We start from the raw sequence: 8,131 nt of genomic DNA on the forward strand, positions 1-8,131 counted from the left end.
TGATGACTCTAAGAGAGGTGATGATTCTATCATGATTAAGTGATAGCTGAATTTACGGATCCAATGATACTCTGGAAAAATCAGGGGTAGATTCTGAACTATGGGAAGATAAGGAAGCATGTTTGTTTAGTATTTACTTTTGCTAGAACTTGGGGCTTTGGGACTGTCCCTGAACTTCTTTTTTTTTTTTTTTTTTTTTTTTTTTTTTTTCCTGTTCTGGGCCTTGGACTCAGGGCCTGAGCACTGTCCGTGGCTTCTTTTTGCTCAAGGCTAGCACTCTGCCACTTGAGTCACAGCACCACTTCTGGCCATTTTCTGTATATGTGGTGCTGGGGAATCGAACCCAGGTCTTCAAGTATACGAGGCAAGTGCTCTTGCCACTAGGCCATATCCCCAGCCCCCTGAACTTCTTTTTGCTCAAGGCTAGCACTCTACCATTTGAGCCACAGTGCCACTTCTGGCTTTTCTGTTTATGTGGTACTAAGGATTCAAACCCAGGGCTTCATGCATGCTAGGCAAGCACTGTACCACTAAGCCACATTCTAGCCCTTTATTCATTTATTTTGCTGCTGGTGCTGTGCTTGAACTCAGGAACTTGAGCTCTTGCATGTCTTTTGCACCCAAGGCTGATGTTATCACTTAAACTAAATCTCCACTTCTGGCTTTTTGGTAGTTAATTGGTAATATGAGTCTCTCAAACTTTCTTGCTTGCATTGGCTTCAAAACAGATCCTCAGATCTCTGAGTCCTAGTTGGCTAGAATTACAGGCATGAGCCACTAATTAGCAGAGGTGCTTTTACAAGTTCCTCTGGTTGCAAAACAAAATGAAAGCATACAGGCTCAACAGACTGCTAAGCTAACAAATTGCACTTTTGATTATGTAAGCCCATGAAGAGAAAAAAATTGGAAAGCAAACATAAAGTCTTTTCAAATGTGTCAGCGGAAATATATCATTAAAATCATTTTTAATGTAGAGGAAAGCAGAATTATTTAGAGCACATTTAAAAGTATATGGACTAGATTAATATATCAATAGATCAGTTACCAAAAAATAATTCCTTTAAATTTTTTTACAGAAATAATGACAGAAAACTATAGGATAAGTTAGTTCAATAAAATATGTTTAAAAAGTTTTATGCAGACATAAGTAGAGAAAATTCTTGTTATGCTGTACATATTTTAGATAGAACAAAGTTAAAATTTTGACATGAAATATTATTCTGTATCACAGTTATTGATGAACATGAAGACAGTACTTTCTGCTTCACCAGTAAGAAGTAGTATTTTTACTTATATGTATATAATTTCTAAATAATCAAATTAACCTGCAATCTCCTCTTTACCTTCAGTTTTTAAGATTTCAAATCTGGGTTACAGAAATGAAGCTACCAAGATCCCTCTTGAAATGTTCAGACCTAACATGGATATGCATAGAAGTGTACGTATTATGTAACAATATTAGACTCTAAATGGGATCCCGTAGTGAAATGTAAGAATAACTTATATGTTGTGAATACATTTGTGTTTAAGCAGAAAATCAGGATCCAACACCTGAGAAGAAAACTAAAAAATAACTAATTTAAGTTGTCTATCAATACAGATTAGCGTCAATTACCAATTCTATATTTATAACAACTATTAAAATCAAGAATCAAAAATCTAGAGAAATGATAGAAAATTCAGGCAATACTAGAGGAAGGCAAGCAATATTAAGTAAGTAATCCATTCACTTAACAAAGATTTTTATTTTTTTGTGTTTTCTTTTTTGGTACTGGGGATCGAACCCAGGACATTGCACTTGTTAGGCAAGCGCTTTGCCACTGAGCTACATCCCAGCCCAACAAAGATTTTATAAATTACCTCTTTGATATCTTCATCAATCTTATGATAAACAATTCAGATTTGGATAGCTGCACTTATCAGGAAGTTGGGATGATATTAGGCAATTGATTAAAGTACTCTGGAAGCCATCAACATCAATCATAGTATTTAATAACATAAATCCCTACATTAGTGAAGGAGATCATCTGACACTCTCTCCAATGTATGAGTTTAATCCCACCTGGGAATTCCTGGTGGCACATTAAGTAGCTTCATGAGACACACACGTTTCATACCATAGTCACATTGCGTCTTCAGTGGGTCAGAGACTGCATTAGTTTTGTGTTTTAATAGGGTCTGCATGCAGCGATGCCAGTCATTTGATATGGTCCATGTAATGAAACTATATGAGGTGTAACTTTGCCTCAGAGTAGTAGAGGCTACAGCAGAAGGAAATGTGGAATGGTGGTCAACATGGAAGCTAGAAATGGCACCTTGAGAATACAGAGTTGTCTGTTGAGGCATGGAAAGCATATGCAGAATGAACCCTCCTTAGATTAGGAGGGAATCCCCTGAATCTCAACAGTCAGCAACTTTCCAGCAACTGGACCTTGCTGCATTGCTTCAAGCTAATAACAATTGAAATATGTAATGATTGTGCTTAGATTTATCTTTTATTATTGCTTCATTCCCTCTTATTAATGATTCTATGATCATTTTTTTTTCTTTTTTGGCAGTCCTGGGCCTTGGGCTCGGGGCCTGAGCACTGTCCCTGGCTTCTTCTTGCTCAAGGCTAGCAATCTGCCACTTGAGCCACAGCGCCACTTCTGGCCATTTTCTGTATATGTGGTGCTGGGGAATTGAACCCAGGGCCTCATGTATAGGAGGCAAGCACTCTTGCCACTAGTCCATATCCCCAGCCCCAACTATGATCGTTTTTAATGCTTGTTCCTGGGCTTGAACTTAGGACTTTGCACTCTCCCTTAGCTTTTACCCTCAAGTGGTGGTGTCCTACCACTTGAGCCATATCTCTACTTCATTGCTCTGTTTTCTTGCTCAACAGCTGTTAGTCTACCATTTGAACCATGCTTTCAGTCCTACGTTTTTGGTGGATAATTAATTATAGATGGGAATGTCACAGAGTTTTCTACCCAGATTGCCTTAGGGCACATCATCCTCAGTAAGTAAGATTATAGTCATGAGACACTAGTACTCAGTTCTATTATCACTTTTTTTTTTTTTTGGCCAGTCCTGGCGCTTGAACTCAGGGCTTGGGCACTATTCCTGACTTCTTTTTGCTAAAAGCTAGCACTCTACCTCTTGAGCATTCTACCACAGAGCCACTTCTTGTCTTTTCTGATTGGTCTATTGGAGATAAGAATCTCAAAACTTTCCTGCCAGGGCTTGCTTCCAACTGTGGTCCTCAGATCTCAGCCTCTTAAGTAGCTAAGATTACAGGCATGGGCCACCAGCACCTGATTAATTTTGCATTTTGCTGAACGTGATAAAAGTGACATCCATTGTAAGTCCTATGCTAAAGAGGATGTATTCTCTGATTAAAATGTTTCTGCATGCCTCATCTGAACTGTGCACCTCCTGAGGATGCCTGTGACAATTCTTGTCCTATAGATTAGAGTTAAATACTATTTCAATTTCAGTTTTGAAATCTTTTTATAAATAACATTCCTCCAGCATGTAACCACCCACGTGAATTATGTAGAACAAGGCTCTGCAGCCTCATCCACCAAAATGTAGATTATTCTGTCACAGGTAAAGACACCTGGGATTTCCCTTTTTGGAATGTCTGAGACTCTGTAAAAACACGTGAAACCACTTTTCCATCTTGTTCTTTTAAAGAAGCACAAAAATAAGTATGTAAAATAGCTACCATAATAATACTTCATGTATTATTATGTATTATTACTTATTATTATGTATTATTGTTATTACTTTATGTATTATTACTTGAATATTGTGATCCAAAATAGCTGCCATCTTAGTAAAAAGAAACTTAATAGCTTTTGAACATGGAATAATAACATTATTAGACTTTATTTAGAAATTTTTAAAATCAAGGCTGTTTAGGACTCTTGAATAGGTGTACTTCCTGTAAGGAGATGCACTTTATGTTTGAACAGTAGTAATTCTGTTAAGTGCCTTGGAAACATTTCTGCACTTTTATCTTTTCCTGGATTTACTCAGGTCCATTCCTTAATCTGATCATTTCTTTAGGTAGTGCTTCCTTTAGTGTTATTCTTATCTTCATAAGCTACCTGAGATATTTTATAAAACACAGAAGGCAAAGAATAAGAGAGGCAGGGCTAACATAATGGTGGATAACTATTGAAAGCAGAGTTACTACTTAAAATTTAACTGAGTAAAAGTTACTAGAAAGTCATATAATGCCTGATTTAATTTTACACACTGACTTACTATACATATATGTATATAAATATATATACATACACACACACACACACACACACACACACACATATATATATATACATATATATATATATATAATTTGTCAGTCCTGTCAGAACCTGAACACTGTCCCTGGCTTCTTTTTGCTCAAGGCTAGCACTCTATCTCTTGAGCCACAGAACCACTTTTGGTGCTTTTTCTGTTTGTGGTGCTGAGGAATCAAACCCAGGGCTCCATGAATGCTAGGCAAGCATTCTACTGCTAAACCACATTCTCAGTCCCATACTGATTTATTACTTAAATGCCATTTGTTTCAAAATTCTCTAGGTAAAAAACATGACATGAAGCATTGAAATTTAAGAATAGCATGTTTTATGAAATATACAAAAGAAATTGAATCAAATTGTCTTCCCTTGCTTTCTGAGAAACAATAGCTGTAAAGAAGACCATCATCAAAACTAATTTCCAATAATATGTCTCTTTGACCCCACAAATGCATGAAATATATTAAAGAAATCTAAAACCTAAATCAGGTCATTTTTTTCTCTAAAATACAAAGAAATATCTGCGCTGGAGAAAGAGTTAAGATGAAAACATAATAACATAAATCTTGGAGATTTTAAGAGCATTTGTTCTTCTAAAGAAAGGTACCAGAAAAACAAATACTTTAGGAGAATGTATACAAGCCTATTACAGAAGGACTAAATATTCTAAAGTGTGGATATGTGCTCCTGAGACTCTAGGAAATTAGATTGCTAGAGAATGACTGTTACATATGTTACTGAAACAGGTGTGCCATTCCAGGATCTGTATGTGTAATACTGATTTACATTCTTAAGCTGTTCTAAGGGATTTCCTTCTTTGTATTGTATAAATTTGATATCCTAAACCATTCTCCAATAGAAAATAACCAATAAGGCCCAAAGTGGTGGGACATTGTCTGTAATCCCAGCTAATCAGGAAACACATAGGTAGGAGGAGCTTGGTGAATGTTGGCCTGGTTCAAAAGCACAAGACCATACCTGAAAAGCCAAGTATAGCTCAAGCATGAGATTGCCAGCAAGCATAAGGTCCTGAGTTTAAATCCCTCCTCAAAGAAAACCATAACAAATTTGGATTAAAACACTAACAACAATGGCAATAGCAGCAACAACAAAAATTCTCTTAATTTTCTGAAAGACAGTGGATATTGTATGTACATTTATTGAAACTAGGGAAGGGGAACACCAAAATGGAGAGACAAAGGGTAAAAGGCAAGCCAATGGAACAGCAATAGTTACAGGACAATATTCTTTAAACCAACTGTACATCTGAGGGGAGGGTGGGAAGAGAACCAGGGAGGGGGGAAGGGGGGAGAAAAACAAAGGAGCAGGTAACGAGTTTGATAAGAAAAGGGGGTCATGGAAAAGCCACTGAAAGACCGAATTATGACTTCTGAGTCCAGTGAAGCAGAAGCAGACAGCTTTAATTAAAGTCCTTTGATATTACAACAGGGAAAATTCATGCATTCTGGGACTTGAAGGGCATGCTTGTGGAAGTTAGAATCTTTTCTGTCAAAGTGGTTGCTTGACATAAAATCCTCCAGTTTAAGGGTAGTGTCCATCCTATATGAAAACTACTTTAGTGAAACCACAACCTTTTCTGTTTAATTTTAGTTTTTCAATTGTGGGCCTAGAAATCAGAGCCTGGGCACTGTTCCTGAACTTTATCACTCAATGCTAGCACTCTACCACATTGAGCCATATCTCCACTTGTGGTTTTCTGGTAGCTCATTGGAGATAAGAGCCTCACAGACTTTTCTGCTCTGGCATGCTACAAACAGCCTTCTGAGCAGCTAGGCTTACAGGCATGAGCCACCAGTCTGGCTCACATCTTTCTTTTTTTTTTTTTTGGCCATTCTTGGGGCTTGGACTCAGGGCCTGAGCATTGTCCCTGGCTTCCTTTTTGCTCAAGGCTAGCACACTGCCACTTGAGCCACAGCGCCTCTTCTGGCCGTTTTCTAGATATGTGGTGCTGCAGAATCAAACCCAGGGCTTCATGTATAGGAGGCAAGCTCTCTTGCCACTAGGCCATATTCTCAGCCCAACACATCTTTTAAGAAGTATTTTTCTAGAGACTGGCAGCATGGTTCAATTGCTAGAGCACCAACTGGGTAAGATCTGTGTATCTGACAAGTTTTGGCCAGGTGTCCTGATTTTGATAGATTGGTTGCATAAATTTTAACCCTTTTCAAATTAGCTAATCACTCAAGTCTCACCAGTCAGTACAATGGTCAGTAATGCACTAGTGATCAATCCTGAGCTACCACATGCCCAACATGATTGCCCACTTTATTCCTTATCAGTAGCACAGCCTTCTGCAGAAATAAACTTTGCCTTGTCCACTTCCTTTCAAGTTGATTTCCTTATTCCTATGTGTCACCTCAAAACCCAGGAACATTCCTAATACACTGAGCAATGAATAGAATGAAATTTGGTGAGAGTAATGAAAGTATATGGAAGGATGCTATATATTTAATCCAAAACTACTTCTTACCTTGGTTGGGTCAAAGAGTCGTAAGGACATTATGAGTTTAATAGGGAGAGAGCCAGGACCACCTGCAGTCCCAAACTCTTTGGGATTCAATGTTTTAAAGAGTAAAATCTTGCCGAAAAATAGCAAAAATCAGATGTCCAGAGAAAATTTACATGATTTTTAAATTCCTAAATAAATATGAAAGAAGTTTGCACTTTGGGTAGGTATAATGAGCCTGAAAACAATTTCAGTAGGTACCTACAAAATAATTTTAATAGAATACAAAATGGAGAGCTTGATGGGTTTTTATTATAAATTATATAGGTTTAACCTGTGGCTTCTTTTTTCACTTTTTCTCACATATTATTAAAATAGAGATGATTTCAGTCAAATATGCCTTAGAAGATACTTTACAAGTCGCCTACGCCTAACTCATCTCATTTGAACAGACCTTTCCATGGTTCCTTAAGTTGCCGCTCAACAAGGAGTTTAAATAAATGACCATACAAGATATTAGAGAGGGAAGAAGATCAGGAAACAGGATAAAAATAAGCTAGACAATTAAGTGAAGAAAAATCAGCCAGATTGGCTATCAGGAGAAACTCAGCTATAAGAAAGCAAAAAAGTCCATAACCTTGATCTTAATATGAAAATCATACTATTTTTTATTTTAAATAAAATGATGCGCATTTTTCTCTTCTCACTGAAGGGAAATATCAAAGACCATTGTAAAATGAAATACTTTGGTGTGCCTGGGGATGACCTATTTGTGTACTAGAACTGCGACAGCATTTATCTTAGCTTCTCTAGCTGATGTATTCTAATATCATTAAGCAAAATAGATTTATTTATTCTGAATGCTTAATACTCGTAGCTCTGTATGCTATTCTCTAGTTTTTTTTATTAAAATAGCATGTGTACATTACAAAAATGCACAACATTTTTCATGGGAGCATATTGTCAACAGTAGAAACAGTGGACCCGGTTTTCAATTATACACATTGCTGTTCAGCTTCTGCCAGAAACATGCCCACTGCTGCACAAATGTGCCGAGTTCTGTCTTTTGGCACTGTGACAGCCATTGGTGAAATTAATATCTCCCAGTGGAGAAATGAATGACTATGTATGAAAACTAGTTAATTATGACAGAAACACCTTTTCTTTGTTACTCTTCATATTTATTTGCCAGATGTTTATGAATTCAGGAGAATAATTGGGTAGATTTTCTTGTCACTTGCTTCAGTTTAGTATCTGTGCATCTAATGAGATCTAGAAGCCTGAAATTGTCTTTGATTCTCACGAAATCTTCTCCTTAGTGTCTGAAAGCTCTCCAAGAATCCTTTTTTTCGGCCTGGGGATATAGCCTAGT

This window comes from Perognathus longimembris, chromosome 5 (genome assembly GCF_023159225.1).
Source record: "Perognathus longimembris pacificus isolate PPM17 chromosome 5, ASM2315922v1, whole genome shotgun sequence".
NCBI lineage: Eukaryota > Metazoa > Chordata > Mammalia > Rodentia > Heteromyidae > Perognathus > Perognathus longimembris.